The sequence below is a fragment of the Podarcis liolepis genome, assembly GCF_965112155.1.
Source record: "Podarcis liolepis genome assembly, chromosome: 2".
NCBI lineage: Eukaryota > Metazoa > Chordata > Lepidosauria > Squamata > Lacertidae > Podarcis > Podarcis liolepis.
Genome location: NC_139555.1, coordinates 19,953,852 through 19,972,467, shown reverse-complemented (window position 1 = coordinate 19,972,467; position 18,616 = coordinate 19,953,852). Strand labels below are relative to the sequence as shown.

At 50.7% G+C, this 18,616-nt stretch overlaps 1 protein-coding gene across 5 annotated transcripts in view; it reads right to left on the bottom strand.

Moving 5' to 3' along the window:
• RAB11FIP4 (RAB11 family interacting protein 4) overlaps positions 1-18,616 on the bottom strand; it is a 219,313-nt gene that overhangs the window by 165,655 nt on the left and 35,042 nt on the right. The window lies entirely within an intron of this gene.

Below are 18,616 nucleotides of genomic sequence, written 5' to 3'. Positions count from 1 at the left end.
AAAAAAGAAATGAGATTTATCTGGCACAAATTGTTTTTGGGAAACCCATGCATCCTTTCCTAAGGGCTCACAAACTGACCTGTTCTAGGACCTCTTCTGGTATCAGCACCAAGCTGAGCAGTCAATAGTAACCTGGGCCTTCTTCCCCCCCCCCCCTTTTGGATGATGGGGGTAACACTGTCCAGTGTCCAGGCTGAACGATGGGGGTGGAGACGCTCCTTCGGGTATACTGAACCAAGGGCGTTTACATTTTTTCACTTTTTGGATGTTATATGTCTCCTATGCATCTAATGTTTATTTCGCTGCACGAATCTTGGCTATTGGTCCCTTTCTTCCTCTCTTTTGACCCTTGTGTCTTTTCTCACTGTCTGTTTTACACCTTCCCACTCTGGAGGCATCTATGAACCATGCTCCTAACAGTTTTAGCAGGTGGAAGGAAGTCAGACAAATATCACAGCTAAGAAGGTCAAACTATCCCTTGAGCGGTTCCATTAGCATTTCTTAGGAGAGGATTTTGCACATATAGTTTGCTTGCACCTAGCTGGAATTTTCTCTGTAGCATGAAATCAAACACATAGAATTCTCCCCAGGATGGAGTTTGAAAGGTTCTTGCATGATTTATAAGATCCACTGCAGAGCAATGGCATCTTAAATTTGATTAGAGTATCCCTCTTGGTGCAGAGCACACGTTGCTGAGAATGCCGAAGACGGTAACAAAATTCAGCTAGACTGGGAAAACAGGCCTGCGGTTGCTGGATGTGTGTGCCTATCTAATTTGTATTGAAATATATTGTATCTTTGCAATCTTTACTTAGAATCTACAAGACTGAAACTCTTCCCTTGACTCCAGTTATGCCCGAGATACTTTTACAAGATGAGATACGTAGGGGGGAGGGGTACTCTTTGATTTGTTGGAATGCTTTAACACAGCAAATGTTTGCTTATTTTTATACTGTTCTTTGGCTCCAAATCAAGCTTTAAAATTGCTTTATTTAAAAAATGCCATGAATATAAAACTAACCTCAAAGCAGGGCTGTCTTAAGCATACGTGGCGCTGGGGTGCAAAAATCCGCCCGGCGCTCCCCCCAGGTTGCCCAGAGTTGTCAACCTTTCTGGGGGGGGGCAGCATGCTCTGGGCTGGCCGTTGAGGTGCGCAGGCAGGGCAGAGCAGGGCACAGGGGAGCTTGAGGCGGCGCCGCTAGGCTCACCTCGCCGGGAGGGCAGCACGCTCTGGGCGTGCCTCTCCATGGCCCTACCCCAATCCCAGGTGCACAGGAGGATGGAGCCAGCCACCTCAGCACCTCACTATCTTGCTTGCACCCGAACTTGTGCCAGAGCCGGGCTGGCTCTTCCCCAGATTCCAGCTCTCAGGCCCCGGACTCTTGGCCTGGTGTCCCTGAGAGCCCGGTGCCCAGATGCCCTGTACCCCTAATACCTACAGTTAAGACAGCCCTGCCTCAAAGAGACATTCACCAGACATCTTCCAGTTTTGAATTCCGTCCTACGGTACCCTCCATTTCTCTGATGAAAATAGGGATGTCTTAAGGAAAAGCGGGACATTCCGGTCCCCAGTCAGCATAGCCATAGATCAGGGACTGGAATGTCCCACTTTTCCTTAGGACATCCCTATTTTCATCGGAGAAATACTGGAGGGTCTGGAATAGAACGTCCCTATTTTCATCGTAGTAGATAGGTAGCCGTGTTGGTCTGCCATAGTCAAAATAAAAAAATTCCTTCCAGTAGCACCTTAAAGACCAACTAAGTTAGTTCTTGGTATGAGCTTTCGTGTGCATGCACACTTCTTCAGATACACTGAAACAGAAGTTGCCAGATCCTTCTATATAGTGAGAAGGTGGGGAGGGGTGTTACTCAGAAGGGTGGTGGGAATGGGAGATAGGCAGATAGCTGAGAGAGCCTCTTGACGACTCTTAACGACTGTAATAGGTCTTACAGGAAAAGGCAAGGGGTGGGAAGGTGAGAAATGGTTTAGTTATGTATAGTGAGATAAGAATCCAATGTCCCACCCCTTGCCTTTTCCTGTAAGACCTATTACAGTCGTTAAGAGTCGTCAAGAGGCTCTCTCAGCTATCTGCCTATCTCCCATTCCCACCACCCTTCTGAGTAACACCCCTCCCCACCTTCTCACTATATAGAAGGATCTGGCAACTTCTGTTTCAGTGTATCTGAAGAAGTGTGCATGCACACGAAAGCTCATACCAAGAACTAACTTAGTTGGTCTTTAAGGTGCTACTGGAAGGAATTTTCCTATTTTCATCGGAGAGGACATCTCTAATTTCATTGGAGAAATGTTGGTAGGTGACTGCAACTTAATGGCTGATTCTTTGACTTGAAAGGCCGCAGCACAGCGAGAATAAGGTAAGCAGCTACTACTAATACCACCCTTCTAATGTAGAGTGAAAGCTTTATGAGTATGCTCCAGTTATGGAGTCAGCCAGCAGAGTCACCTTCCTCCCCACAATGGGATGAGCAGCGAGGCCATCGCTTTGACTTAAGCCCCCTTTTTTTCCTTCTTAAAAGAGGAATCCCTGCAGAGAACAGAATACCAGGAAAGCTGAAAATAAATTTGGAACAACGCCTCTGATGAGGATATGAGGTGAAATTTGCTCCCCTCCCCAACTCTCTCTAAATCACTTGTTCATTTGCACACTGTAATAGGCAGCAGTGATATACCACAGCTCTTTTGTGCCAACATGAGGGGGTGGGGAGAAACCAAGCTTTGGAGGGAGCAAACTCTGCTTTGCAGGTGGAAAACACCAAATGCAGAAAGCTCTTTGGTTCGTGAAACAGAAGCAGCAGCAAGGGGTGTCAAGAGCACTCTGTCAGCCAAGAGGACGTAAGCAGGAATGCCAAGCAAGGGACATAGCAATATTCCCCTTCCCCTCTCAGGCTTTGGGCCACACATGATTATTTCTTCATTGCCTGCCTGTATTTTTGGCTAAACACCTTGCTCTGCACCAAAGGCGGGGGATGTCAGGGCCAGGATTCAAATGTGGCCTTCCTCGCTTGTGCATGTGGTGCCTTGAGGGGCCCAAGCCAAGCCCCTCAACTAGAAGTAGCTTCAGGGTTTTTCCTCCCTCAAGGGGAACTCACAGAGAAACTCAGTTCCGGCACCTCTCAGGTTCCTTTCACTGAAGGGTAGGTGCCCCTTCAGCTAAGGTGCAGCGCCCCTTCAGCTAAGCGGGAGGAGAAATGGAAGGGGCTCTGTTTCTCCTGCTGCTTCGCTGAAGAGGCGCTGTGCAGAGAGGAGGAGATTTTTTTCCCCCTTGTTCTCCCCCTCTAAAACAAGGTGCATCCTATGGTCTGGTGTGTCCTATAGAGTGAAAAATACGGTAGCTCTTCCTTCCGCCTCTCCTCCAAACCCACCACCACCACCCATTCAATTCACCCTCTATTTAAAACCTTTTCTTATGAGGCAATAACCAATATTTTTATTTAAAGACATATTTATGGACATATTTTTAGCCGAGTTTGTGCCCTCCTCACCTGCGTCCCTGGCAGGGGCCCACCTCGCCACTCCCTAGCTATGACCTTGAGGGCAAGGCAGTGGGGAGGTTGGCAAGGTGTGGGTGCATGGGTGAGAGCACCAGAGTGGTTCTATCAGTGCACGTGCACCACAACAACCTCCCCATTGCTTTTCCCTCCCAGTAATGCACAGCAACACACTTGCCCCCTGGGTGAGTCTCTTCCATCCTTCCTGCTCTGTGCTATTCCCTCCAGCGATTTTACCTGACCAGGATGTCTATTTTACAGTCCTCAATTTGAAGGGCTGTCAGAGGACATTCCTAAGGATCCATAATCAGGGAGGGTCTTGCACCTACCTATAAAAAGTTTACACCTAGGCAGGTAACTGAACAGGCACCCAGGCCACTTGGTCGCTGTACAGTGGTACCTTGGAAGTTGAATGGAATCCGTTCTGGAAGTCCAAAATGTTTGGAAACCAAGGTGCAGCTTCCAATTGGCTGCAGGAAGTTCCTTCAGCCAATTGGAAGTAGCGGAAGTCGCGTCGGACGTTCGGGTTCCAAAGAACGTTCGCAAACCGGAACACTCACTTCCAGCGTTTGGGAGCCAAAACATTCGACTCACAAGGCGTTCGGGATCCAAAGTATGACTGTACAGTGGTACCTCGGGTTACATACGCTTCAGGTTACATACATTTCAGGTTGCAGACTCCGCTAACCCAGAAATAGTACCTCGGGTTAAGAACTTTGCTTCAGGATAAGAACAGAAATTGCACAGCAGCAGCGGAAAGCCCCATTAGCTAAAGTGGTGCTTCAGGTTGAGAACAGTTTCAGGTTAAGAACGGACCTCCGGAATGAATTAAGTACATAACCAGAGCTACCACTGTATTGTATTTTGATTTTCATTATAGCACTGTCTAAATGTGCATCTATACCTGTAAACTAGCACATGCAGGTTTTAGGCCAATGTATGCGCTTTTCTTTGCCTTCTTATTTTTTGTGCAAGTGGCCACCACGGGACGCGGGTGGTGCTGTGGGTAAAAGCCTCAGCGCCTAGGGCTTGCCGATTGAAAGGTCGGCGGTTCAAATCCCCATGGTGGGGTGCGCTCCCGTTGCTCGGTCCCAGCACCTGCCAACCTAGCAGTTCAAAAGCACCGCCCGGGTGCAAGTAGATAAATAGGGACCGCTTACTGGCGGGAAGGTAAATGGTGTTTCCGTGTGCTGTGCCGGCTCGCCAGATGCAGCTTGTCATGCTGGCCACGTGACCCGGAAGTGTCTCCGGACAGCGCTGGCCCCCGGCCTCTTGAGTGAGATGGGCGCACAACCCTAGAGTCCGTCAAGACTGGCCCGTACAGGCAGGGGTACCTTTACCTTTACCTTTATGCCCTTTTCTTTGCCTTCTTATTTTTTGTGCAAGTGGCCATCACCATTTTAGGTCTGGCCCCACAAGATAGCCCCACATGTTTGCTTTCATCTGAAGCACGTAGCTCCATTTCCATGAAAACAGCTCAGAAATACAACTCTTTTTTTTTTAATTGTCTTCCTGCCCTTCTCAGACAGTCACAATACAAATTCCAGATAGGATGACCTAAGAAAGACCCTCAATCAGGAGGGAAATTTTTCAGCTTCTTGATGAGAGCCACCGACACAGAAACAAGTCCTTAAATGCACAATCTTCCACTTAGCTCAAGGAGGAGACACTTAACCTTTCAGAGCCTGCAGCTAGGACATTTAATCTTCACCTCACCACTATCGGAAGAGCACCCAAAAGGAAACAGGCAGTAAACACCACCAGCTTTGACAGGGATAATTGCCAGACACAAAATGGCTCTGACACGTGAGTGACAACTGTTGATGCCACCAACTTTCAAGGAAGGGAAGTGAATTAGCGTGCTGTGTCAATTTGACTTGAGGCTTTGCTCTGCCAACCAGCTCAGCTATTAATACACTCGCTTTTGCCTCCAAATTTATAGAATGTCCAAATGCAACTAAGTGCTGAATGTGGAACAGCAGCGGCACAGTACTGTTTATCTCCTGTGGCTTGACTACGTTGAGGTTCCTGTAATGGCTGTTAAGAAATATCTGGTGCACGTGCTTCATTTATCTGGCACCTGCAGGTGTTGTGATTAGTGTTTGAAGGTCACTGTGACCTGGCAACCAGCCAAGTAAGGTCACTGTGATCTGGCAACTGGCCAAGGGTGTGGTCATTCTTGGGTATATTAAGAGGGGGCTGTACATTGCCAACAAAGGTCCATATAGTAAAAGCTATGGTTTTCCCAGTAGTGATGTATGGAAGTGAGGGCTGGACCATAAAGAAGGCTGATCGCCGAAGAATTGATGCTTTTGAATTATGGTGCTGGAGGAGACTCTTGAGAGTCCCATGGACTGCATGAAGATCAAACCTATCCATTCTTAAGGAAATCAGCCCTGAGTGCTCACTGGAAGGACAGATCCAATACTTTGACCACCTCATGAGAAGAGAAGACTCCCTGGAAAAGACCCTGATGTTGGGAAAGATGGAGGGCACAAGGAGCAGGGGATGAAGAGGATGAGATGGTTGGACAGTGTTCTCGAAGCTACCAGCATGAGTTTGACCAAACTGCGAGAGACAGTGAAGGACAGGAGTGCCTGGCGTGCTCTGGTCCACGGGGTCACGAAGAGTCGGACACGACTAAACGGCTAAACAACAACGTACATTGCCTCTTTGCTTCGTTGCAAGGAAGCTCTGTCAGATTGATACTGAACTCTGTGCTGTGAGTTGCACTTGCTTTGCATTTGAAGCATTCACCTTCTAGTGGAAGCTGTAGATAGTGAATACAGTGGTACCTCGGGTTACAGATACTTCAGGCTACAGGCGCTTCAGGTTACAGACTCCGCTAACCCAGAAATAGTACCTCAGGTTAAGAACTTTGCTTCAGGATGAGAACAGAAATCGTGCTCAGGCGGCGTGGCAACAGCAGGAGGCCCCATTAGCTAAAGTGGTACCTCAGGTTAAGAATAGTTTCAGGTTAAGAACAGACCTCCAGAACAAATTAAGTTCTTAACCCGAGGTACCACTGTATAGTGAAACTGCCTTCACCCTTTGGACCTGTCAGTAAAGGACTGAACTGACTGAAGAGTTGGGAGTCTGACTGAAGTTCTTCCAGCAAAAAACTGCACTACCACGAAGCTACACACTTGGGGAGCTGCACATGTTTGGCATATGCCAACAGAGGACCTACTCACAAGTGACGGTGTTAAAAAGTACTTGGTACCCTGAAATGCAGTCCTACATCTCTACTCAGAACTAAGCCCTATTGCAGCGGCATGCCAGTTTGGTGCCTTCCAAACACTGTTGGATTACAGACCCAATTATCCCAACCAATGGTCATGCTGGATGGAGATAGTGGGAGTCAAACAACATCTGAAGGGTCTTCTTCTTCTTCTTTGGCAATCACTCATAGCCAAGTAAGATTGTCGTCCATAAACCTGCTCTTAACAGTGAGTCCGTAAGTGACTGTGGAGGCCAATTCTGGATCTACACGTCCTTCCACAGTGGGGACATAGGTTTCTGGGTGGGAGTTGATCATGGTGAGGATTTGCCAAGTGTGTCTTCCTCTTAGAGCACCTTTTCTAGTCCCTCCCCCTTTTAGGGGCAAGCAGAGTAGATCCTGAGTAGGGCTTCTCAGTCATGGATACAGCTGCCAAGCTGCTCAACTGTCTCATTCCTTGAGGCAGAACAACTGAATCTCTATCCACCACCCATGTGACTAGGACTAGGGGCTTCCAGATTTCACAGTCCTGCCCCCGTTACCATTTGCCAATCGCCATGGGACTTTTTTGGGTTTGGGTTTGGGATGGTTTTTTCAGAAGATGCCTGTGCGTGAATTTGTTTTATGTGTGTAGATCAGACCAACGCAGAGTCTTCGCGGTACGGCTCTATTCCGATGTCATGAGTAATCATGACGACCAGTAGATTCTTATCTGCTGCAGCCTTCATCCACCTTCACAGCTCTTGCAACATACCGCTTGCTATCTTCCACCTGTTCTGCGCTGAGGACTTCTTGGTTCATTCTTTGTCTAGCTCCTCCCCTTTGACCTTACCGCCTTGGGTGACCCTGCTGGGAGTACGAGACTCCCGACGGCTTCGCTCACAAGGGTCATAGGAAGATGCAAGCCTACTCACTATGACAAGGTGCTGATCCAGCGAGTGAGATCTAGAGGGTACCATCTTGAATACCGCCTGCCCTATTGGGTTCAAGGAAGCTTACTCCCAGAGTCCCAAGTGAGCATAGGGTTTTAGTCTGGAATCCAGCCATTTTTGCTATTGTTGTGGGACATTATTGCGGTAAAACCAGCCATTCATGTTTGGCCAGATAGGCACATGAAGGGGCTGAGGTTCACAAAGCTTTCCTACAAAATTTGCGAGAGAGTACTCAGTGAGATCACTTCCTCTATCTGCCTTGGCAGGAAGATGTAACGCAACATACTTCCTTCCTGCCCAAGTATCTCTCTCTTTCTTCATCATGCCTCCGAGTTGACCACATGTGAATGTCTGAGCTCTGCAGCTCAGACCCCATTTTGAACTTAGATTAGCCCTCTTGACTGGGGCTGATGGGAGTGGAAGGCCACAGATTCTTTGTTTTTGCTAAAAAAAATTCCTTCCAGTAGCACCTTAAAGACCAACTAAGTTAGTTCTTGGTATGAGCTTTCGTGTGCATGCACACTTCTTCAGATACACTGAAGCACACGAAACCTCATACCAAGAACTAACTTAGTTGGTCTTTAAGGTGCTACTGGAAGGAATTTGTTTTTGCTGTAAAAGACTAACAGGGCTACTCTTTTGGTATCTGTCACTTAAAGAGTATTGTAATCAATAGTTTGCAATTCTGCAAAGGACCAAATGAATTACGTGCAACCCCCACCCCATACCCACCCACTTCATTTTTCATAACTAACTGGTGTGATAAACCCACAGCTACCTTAAACCCCCCATGATTGCATTGTCTCTTGAGAACCAACACTAATCATTCATATCTGCACCTTTCTCCACTAGTAATGAGCACAAGTGTGATAGGAATTTTGAGGTCTTAGATATATGGTAATGTTCATAACCGCATGTACATAGATCAGCACAGGAAGACCGACCTGAAGCCATTTTGATTCCTAAACTGACCAAATGTTTTCTTTGCAAGGTCAAACTGGAAAAGCCTCCCCATTGTCTTTTCCTTCACAAATCCTGTCTTAAGGGTATGTCTGTGTTTGAATAGGGTGTGAGCCTGTGACCTGGCCCAGGAACTAAGTATTTATCACTACAAAAGAATGGCCAGGCTCCCCAGGCAATCCAATCAAGTAACCTGCCAGACAGGAGATAAACAACGACAGGAGAAAAACAATATTAAAATTTCTGTTTTAGACCGCCTTTTCTGTGATGTAGGTATGATGTATCTGAGGGGTGGTTTTAGGTTACACCCCTTCTGTGATGTATGTATGATGTTTCTGGGAACCTATGTAAGGACTCTATATGGGCTCTTGGATACCCCATAAGGGAAAAGGGCAATTTTTGTTTACACCACAAGCAATAAGCTTTCATCAGCAATAGCTAGAGGAATTCTCCCCAACTGCCTGAGCATTTGGGGTTCTGCATAGCTAGGCGTGAAGCAGCTGGTTTCTCCTGAACTTTGACAGCGCAATTTCATCCTGCGATTCAAGTTACAACTCTCATAAACCATCCCTCAGCATCGGAAGGAAGGTTGCGTGCCCCCAAGTGCAAAGGAGTGGAACAGCGATCAGGAATAACGGCTGCAAGAAGCAGCTGCCTTCAGGAGCCCTGGTCGATATGCTTTTTAGCCTGCTACAACTCATCGGATGATGATTTTGGGTGGTAGGGCCAATATATTATTATTATTATTTGTTGAATTTATGTACCACCCTATACCCAGGGGTCTCAGGGCGGTTCACAGAATAAAATCAAGATATAAAACCACAAAATACCTTCTAAAAATAAAAACAACAACCCAATAGCCTCCCAAAACATAACACATATTAAAAGGGCATAGGATGTAAATCAGATCAACCAAAGGCCTGGTTAAAAATAACCATTGAAAAAAAACCAAAACCAGAAGCTTTCCTTTTGGGAATTATAGGGACAGAACTACCTAAATTGTATAGAAATCTATTTATGTATGCTGCTGCAGTGGCAAGAATGCTACTCGCCCCAAAATGGAGAGAAGCAGAAGTCCCAGCAAAGAAAGAATGGATACAAAAACTTGTGGAATATGCAGAAATAGCAAAACTTACCGGAAGAAATCAAGGTAAGAAACCTTTTATAAAAGAATGGAAATGGTTTACAGTGGTACCTCGGGTTAAGTACTTAATTCGTTCCGGAGGTACGTTCTTAACCTGAAACTGTTCTTAACCTGAAGCACCACTTTAGCTAATGGGGCCTCCTGCTGCTGCCGCGCCACCCGAGCACGATTTCTGTTCTCATCCTGAAGCAAAGTTCTTAACCTGAAGCACTATTTCCGGGTTAGCGGAGTCTGTAACCTGAATCGTATGTAAGCTGAAGTGTATGTAACCTGAGGTACCACTGTACTGAATTTTTGCAGATAAATTGCAAACAGATAAAAACATTGGCAGGATTATTGTAATAACCTGCAGTTTCATAAGAGTATTGTCAGGGGTTTAGGAGCAGAGGCAAGGGCAAGGGAGGAAACAGAGAGCGAAGGGGAGGAGGCAGAAGAAAAGATGAGTGATGACGACGACCCGAGATCTCCGAGTCTTTCCAGTGAATCAGAGGATTCACAGAAAGGAGCACCAGTGGCCAGGGCAAGGGGGGAGTCTAGGGGGGCACCCCAGGAAGATAGAGCCAGAGGGGACTCAGAGGAGAGCAGTTGGAAATCGGGACCAGCGTCACCGCCAGAGAGCAGGGAAGAGGAAGGGAGCCAGGGGGCAAGCGCTGGCAGCTCACCACAGGAGGGAGGGCACGAGTCAGGAGTGGCCACACCTCCATCGGGGAGAGAAGAAACGGTTAAGCGGAAAGTGGAAGGTTGGGCGCGCGCGCCAAGTTCAAATGCAGAGGAAGGCGGCGCAGTAAGCAGCCCGGAAAGGGAGCCAGGTCCTAAAGCCCGGCGCAAGGAGACAGGAGGGTCCGGGGGGTCAGCGTCAGAAGAATCCCGGAAGGAAGAGACCCCGGGGGTAGAGGGACCCAGAGGAGGACAGTCAGGCGGAAAAGGTGGAGCCGGGCTAGGATATTAAGTTGGTGCACACGGGGCGGAGACTCAGACGGAGCTTCGCCGATCTAGCTACTAGATGTAGAGTTGCACGCAGCAGCTTGAGAATGGAAACTGTAACTCAATAAAGACTTTTACTAAATGATCGCTGGCTAGCGTGATCCTCTGTGAGCTAGGATCTTCAAGCAGCTCTGACAGTAAGCTCCGTCTCACAATTGTGGGCATCTACAGCCTCGAGGAGGGGAGAGAAGCAGGTGCCTACCAGCGAGCTCACGAACGGCAGCCGACATGACGGCTGAGCAGCAGATAGCGGAACTCAGAGAAGCAGTGTCACAACTGAATGCAGCGGCTCTCGCATCCAGGAAGAGAGAGGAGGAGGCAGCTGCCGCCTGCAGGGATCTCCAGGTCAGATTAGACGTGCTTACAAAGCAGACACCCAGGCAGGAGGGAATTGGGTTGGCGAGACGAACAGGCGGTCTGGTCTCTCACTTCGATGGGAACCTGCAACAGTATCCCAACTTTAGAGCAGACGTACTGTGCGCACTGCAACTGCTGAATAAAGACTTTAGAGATGAGCAAGAGAAAGTGGGATTCATCATGTCCCATTTGCATGGGGATGCTAAAGCATGGCTGCGCAATTTATGGAGAGATAAGGATCCGGCGCTCCAAAATGCGGATGCCTTTATTAAAGCGATGGATGGGTGTTTTTTATCAAGCATTGACGTGGATCTTGCCCGGAAGGAGGTGCATGGACTAAGGCAAGGGAGGGCCAGCGTGAGGCAGTACCATGCCCGCTTTTTCGCTTTGGTCAGTGCCCTGGAATGGGACAGAGATTCGGCCCCTGTAAGAGACCTCTTTTGGGAGGGGTTACACAGCTCGATTAAAGATGAAATCGCGAGGGGGGAGAGACCCCGGACCACCCAGGAGGTCGTTCAGAGGGCACTGGCAGTGGGGGTGCGGATGGAAGAACGTCCGTGGAGCAGGGACGAAGGGCGTGGAGGGTGCGAACCAGCCAGGGGCTCCTCCTTCCTTCCCAGAGAAGCAGCGCGTGCGCAATCCACGCCTCCGCCAGGAGGAGGAGCGGAACCTATGGAGGTTGGAGGTGCAAGGGCTCAGTCAGCAACCAGAGCCCTAGCACCGGCGGCAGTGAAAGCGAAGCCTCCTAGAGGGAACAGGAAGTGTTACGTCTGTGAGGAGCCAGGGCATATGGCGAAAGAGTGTCCCCAGAGGCTCCACAAGCTCACTGCAGCCTCAGCAATGGTGACTGCAGCAACGCAGCAAGGAGGACCACAGCAGGGAAACGACGCAGTCTGGCTGGAGGAAGAGGCCCTGGGGCCCAGCCAGACGTGTTAGTGACGCAGTCCCCAGAGATTTTACAGCCCGTGAACCCCCTCCCGCCCAAACCAGTAGTGAGGCTCACCGCATCTCTCCAGCTGCCCAATGGAATCACCATGGACGTGCCAATCACCATTGACTCAGGCAGCAATGCGGACTTTATAGGGCAGGACTTTGTCGACAAACACGCTATACAGTTGCTGCCGGCCACACTGCCCCTGCAGGTTGTCACGGTGGATGGCAGGGAGCTGCTCGGGGGGCAAGTGGTGAAGCAGACGCCACCAATGGTGATGCGACTGGGGAATCACAAAGAAATCATCAGCTTCAATGTCACTCAACTATCGGATACGCCCATTGTATTGGGAATGAGTTGGCTGGACAAGCACAGCCCAACGCTGGCTTGGTACCAGAGGCAGCTGACCTTCGGCTCTTCCTTTTGTGCTGAACACTGCATCGTGCCCCGGCAGGAAGGAGAGGAAGAGGAGTCACAGCTGCTGCTAGGCACGCTGCAAGCGATTCCCCACAAGTACGCAGAATTTTTGGAAGTTTTCTGCGAGAAGGAGGCAGACAGGCTACCCCCTCACAGACCATATGACTGCAAAATTGACCTGCTGCCGGGGGCGGCGCTGCCTAAAGGGAAACTGTATTCCATGTCAGAGGACGAACTGCAAGAACTCAAAGAGTTCATAGATCATAATTTGGAGCGCGGTTTCATCCAAGAGTCCAAGGCAGCGGGGGGCAGTCCTGTTTTCTTTGTTAAAAAGCGGGACACGCCCCAAAAAAGACTGGTAGTGGACTATCGCATTTTAAACAATGGGACCAAGCCATCGGACTTCCCCATGCCCCGAATCGACGACCTCCTCGCAAAGGTACGCAAGGGAAAAGTGTTCACCAAGTTAGACCTGCGAGGGGCGTACAACCTCATTCGCATGCGGGAAGGAGATGAGTGGAAGACGGCCATGTTCACGCCACTGGGTACCTACGAATATAGAGTTATGCCTTTTGGATTGCAAAATGGCTCCCACGTTTTTCAAGCTTTCATGCATCACGTGTTGGCGGGACTTCTCTACAAGACGTGCGTCTGTTTCTTAGATGACATCCTGATCTTTTCGGAATCGCAGCAGGAGCATGACGGACACGTCAAGGAAGTGCTGAGCAGGCTAAAGCAACATAGGCTCTACGCCAAGCTGGAGAAGTGCCAATTTGACGTGACGGAGGTGGATTTTCTGGGCTACAAGCTGTCTGACAAGGGGCTCGCCATGGACAGCGCCAAGGTTCGAGCGGTGTTGGATTGGAAGAGCCCACGCAACCGGAAGGAGGTCCAACGGTTTGTCGGCTTTGCGAACTTCTATCGCAAGTTTATCAAGGGCTTCGCTATGCAGACAGCGGCCATCACAGACACGCTTAGCTCCAAGAAAAAGAAGTTCATTTGGACAGAGCAGGCGGAGCAGTCCTTTCAGGCACTCAAGCGTCTCTTCGCGTCGGAAGAGCAGCTGCTTCATGTCAACCCCAGCAGGCCGATGAGGGTGGAGACAGACGCCTCAGACAGAGCCGTGGGGGTGGTCCTGCTGCAGAAGGACCCGCAGGGGGTGTGGCGACCGGGAGCGTTTTACTCCAGGAAGCTCAGCAAGTCCGAGCAGAACTACACCATCTGGGACAGGGAGTTGCTGGCCATTCATGCAGCGTTCAAAGCGTGGAGGCACTTCCTGATCGGCGCCAAGCACACGGTGCAGGTTTGCACGGACCACAAGAATCTGGAGCACTGGCGCACGGCACAGTTCCTAAACCAGAGGCAGATACGTTGGGCTGAGTTCTTTGCGAACTTCGACTTCCGCATAGAGTATGTCCCGGGGGACACTAACATCATGGCGGACGCTCTCTCCCGTAAGCCACAGTATCTGGAGGACGCAACGCCAGCGGCCGCCATGCACATCTTCGCACCAACAGTGTGGGCGTGCGCTGCGGCAACCGTGGACCTGGAGGCGGTGCGACGAGCGTTGCAGGATGACTCCTTCGCGCAAGCAAAGATGGCAGAAGTGCAAAGGGGCAAGGCAGCGGCCGACGGTTTCCAGCTACGAGATGGATTGCTCATCCGTAAAGGGGCCATCTACGTGCCGGGAGACGACCTTCGCGCCAAGGTGCTGCAGCAGCTGCACGACGCGCCCACTGCCGGGCACTTTGGCAAGGAGAAGACGGTGGAATTAGTGGCCAGGGATTTCTGGTGGCCTGGAATGAGAGGGGAGGTCGCAGACTACGTGGCGAGGTGTGACACCTGCCAGAGGGCCAAGCCAGTGCACAGACCGCCGGCCGGACTGTTGGAACCGCTGCAAACTCCGGTCGAACCTTGGGAAAGGGTGGCCCTGGACTTTGTCACGGATCTGCCCAGCTCGAGGGGCAAGACGGCAGTGCTGGTGGTGGTGGACCTGTTTTCCAAGATGGCACATTTCATTCCGTGTGCTAAGGTGGCCACGGCGGAGCAAACCGCCAAACTGTTCATAGACCACGTGTTCAAGGTTCACGGTCTGCCACGGTCTATTCTGTCCGACCGGGGGCGGCAGTTCATCTCGAATTTCTGGCAGAAGCTGATGGGCTTCCTGAACGTCAAGATCAACCTGGCGTCGGCGAGACACCCGCAGACCAACGGGCAAGCGGAGCGGGTCAATGCCATCATGCAGCAGTACCTGAGATGTTATGCAAATCAACAGCCTGTGACGTGGGTGGATTACCTGCCGCTTGCCGAGTTCGCCTACAACAACACGAAGCACGTGTCCACGGGGGTCACGCCGTTCTTCGCCAACAACGGGAGGCACCCCAGAACCTTCCCGGGACTGGAAAGAATGGGGGAGGGGGAGCCGCAGACAGCAGATGCGTTCGCGTCGGAGCTGCAGGAAGTCCACGATCAGCTGAGGCGCCACCTGGAGCTGGCCAAGCACGCATACAAGGTACAAGCGGACAAACACAGAAGGGTTGGCGAAGAGCTCCACGTGGGAGACTGGGTCTGGTTAGCAGCCCACGCAGTGCCGGCCAGGTCGTTGGCCAAGAAGAAACTAGGGCATAAACAACTGGGGCCCTACCTAGTCGAAGAGCAGGTCAACCCGGTAGCTTTCAGACTGGCACTTCCGGAGGGTTCCAGAATGCATCCGGTGTTCCACAGATCGGTGCTCACTCCCTACAAGGCACCGCACAGGTTCCAGGAACCCGGAACGGCGCCGAGTCCGGTCAGAGACAGAACAGGGCACGCGGGAGTGGCACAGAAGGAGCGCATCAACGAAGTCACGGAGATTTTGGACTCCAGATGGGGGGAAGAGGGGGTAGAATACTTTCTCGCCAAGGAGGGCACCCCGGCCAGTGCGAACAGCTGGGTGCCGGGCTACGCCTTGGACGAACCTCTGCTCAAAGACGAGTTTCATGCCCTCTTCCCACATAGACCAATGCCAGCAGACTTTTTCGACGACTGGCTTTTCATGCCCACGCTTTCGGCCAGCACGTTCCGGGGGTTCGACTCGGACAAGGACCCGACACGAGACGTCCGTTCCCCGGAGGGGTCACCCTCGGGATCTGCCTCAGAACCCTCGTATTGGTGGGACGATAGACCAGAGGAGCAGTTCCGCAGAAAGTGGCTGGAATGCCCAGGACGAGCAACGCCGCCAGGAGGAAGTGAGGGAGAGACGGACATGGACGTTTTCGGGGACGACCCTGGTTTCGAGCACGGCGGCACAGAGATGGAAGCGGAGGTGACCGTCGTCGACGAGAGCAGGGAGGAAGACCCGGGAGACTTCAGATGGAGGCCCGCCACGGGAAGCGAACGATATCCGACGTTCGTCCCTTTGCAACAGCAGCACCCAGCTCCAGCACCGGAAGGAGGGGAGGGGGGAATGGGGGGCTTCGAGGGGGGGATGGATGTCAGGGGTTTAGGAGCAGAGGCAAGGGCAAGGGAGGAAACAGAGAGCGAAGGGGAGGAGGCAGAAGAAAAGATGAGTGATGACGACGACCCGAGATCTCCGAGTCTTTCCAGTGAATCAGAGGATTCACAGAAAGGAGCACCAGTGGCCAGGGCAAGGGGGGAGTCTAGGGGGGCACCCCAGGAAGATAGAGCCAGAGGGGACTCAGAGGAGAGCAGTTGGAAATCGGGACCAGCGTCACCGCCAGAGAGCAGGGAAGAGGAAGGGAGCCAGGGGGCAAGCGCTGGCAGCTCACCACAGGAGGGAGGGCACGAGTCAGGAATGGCCACACCTCCATCGGGGAGAGAAGAAACGGTTAAGCGGAAAGTGGAAGGTTGGGCGCGCGCGCCAAGTTCAAATGCAGAGGAAGGCGACGCAGTAAGCAGCCCGGAAAGGGAGCCAGGTCCTAAAGCCCGGCGCAAGGAGACAGGAGGGTCCGGGGGGTCAGCGTCAGAAGAATCCCGGAAGGAAGAGACCCCGGGGGGTAGAGGGACCCAGAGGAGGACAGTCAGGCGGAAAAGGTGGAGCCGGGCTAGGATATTAAGTTGGTGCACACGGGGCGGAGACTCAGACGGAGCTTCGCCGATCTAGCTACTAGACGTAGAGTTGCACGCAGCAGCTTGAGAATGGAAACTGTAACTCAATAAAGACTTTTACTAAATGATCGCTGGCTAGCGTGATCCTCTGTGAGCTAGGATCTTCAAGCAGCTCTGACAAGTATATATTTAAAATAGATAATTAAGTGAGTAAATTAAATGAATTTGGATATGCAGAAGATATTAAAAAATAAATTTAAGGAACCGCAGAAAGAGGGGGAAGGAAGTCAAACTTTGAAATGTTAAAATGATTGCAAAATTAATGAAATGTACAAACATTAAAAGTACAAATAAGAACTTAAAGAAATGAAAACAATCTACTGCATCCATCTGTGTGTTCGTTTCAGAGATCCATTTCTCCGTGCCTTCTGATAAATTAATGCCAGCTCACTGCCAGCATGTAGCCTCCTTTACGCTGCATGTTTACAAGCTCTCGCTGTAGAGAATTTGGGAGAGCAGAAATAATGGCATTACCGCAGCATTTACAGGTAGCGTGGAAGGCTAAAACAAGTGCTCTCACTTCGTTTCGCAGTGTTCCACTCAATCAAACAAATCAAGGGGGTAGAAATGAGAGACAGGAAGCAATCAGATTCCTGTACAAGTACAGCCATGCAAAGCCACTTCCGACCTCGGAGGAGGTGGGACTGCGAGCTCACGCCTCCAGCCCCGAGTGATCAGGAGAATCCTCGGGCCGTGTCATCCCCTGAGTCAGCCAATTGGCTGGCTCAAGGGGTGTGGCTTGCTTCATTTAAGGCAGGCACAGACCCGGGATCTCCCTCTTCGGTTCGCGCAGCTGTTGTGGTTTCCCACCCACCTGCCCTTTAAGGTTTCCCTTCTGACATTGCTATGGACCTCGGTTGGTCGCGGTTGAGGGGCCTGGTAGGATTTTTTTCCACTTGGCGAATTGGCACTGGCCATTTGGTTTTTTGCCTACCTCGTAGCAAATCGTCACAACTCCTTGGTTTTGGCAGTTAGGCATTGGTAGGCTATTGTTATGTAGATGTGTTGGGGGGGAGCGCCATCACCTCCCCCAAATATTGAAGGGTAGTCCGGTAAAGGATTCCAGGGGGCGTTGCCTCGTCCGAAGCCTATGGAGGCCAGGGCCTAAAGCGCGCCCCTGATGGGTGACCCCAGGGGAGTACCTAGTTGATGTGCATCAGCAGGGCTCCCCCTGCTGGTGTCAACCCTTCCCGGTTTTCAAGCAAACAGGCTGAAGCCGGATAGTCTGATAGGACCAATGCCTAAGCCACTCTTACCTCTAACCAATAAAGTTGTGGCCAATTTTAGCCCATTAACCTTAAATAATGCTGTCCTGTGTCTTTATTCCTACTGTGGGGAGGCGGGAACTCGCCACACAAAGATCTTTAAGGTGAGCTTCGTGGATAGGATTGCCAGCTTTGGTGATGGCATTGTCTCCTCTGCTTTGAATTATAGCCCAGCATGAAGGAATTCAGCAGGCAGAGCTTTTCCTGGCAAGGAGATTAAGAGAAGGGAAAGTGACACCTGCTTAATGCCTCTGTGCCAGGCTACAATTAAAGGCATGGGAGCAGGGCCAGCATAAAAAGGCAGCAGAGCTGGCAACCCTTTTCTTGGCAACTGTAAAAAGAGCAGAATACACACACACACACACACATGCACACGCACACACAATATTTAGTGGCCCAAGGCTCAAAGACACTTTGCATGTAACACTAAGCCATCATTCAGCACTATGCGCACAAGATAGAATAATCTTGTGTGAAGCCTAGGGCTTCTGTGCTTGCCCCGTCCTGCCCAGCCAGAAGGACTTTGCCAACATTCAGCTGGCATCTGAAGGCAGCCCTGTTTAGGGAAGCTTTTAATGTTTGATGCATTACTGTATTTTAATATTTTGTTGGAAGCCACCCAGAGTGGCTGGGGAAGCCCAACCACATGGGCGGGTGTATGCCTATTCAAAGGCTTTATTATTGGTGCAAAAACATTTACAATGCAGAACGCCTCTCTTCCATGTCTTGCTCAGTCACTAGCAGAATCTGAGAGTGGGCGGTCCTTAAACTTTCCCCAGCAGAGTAGTC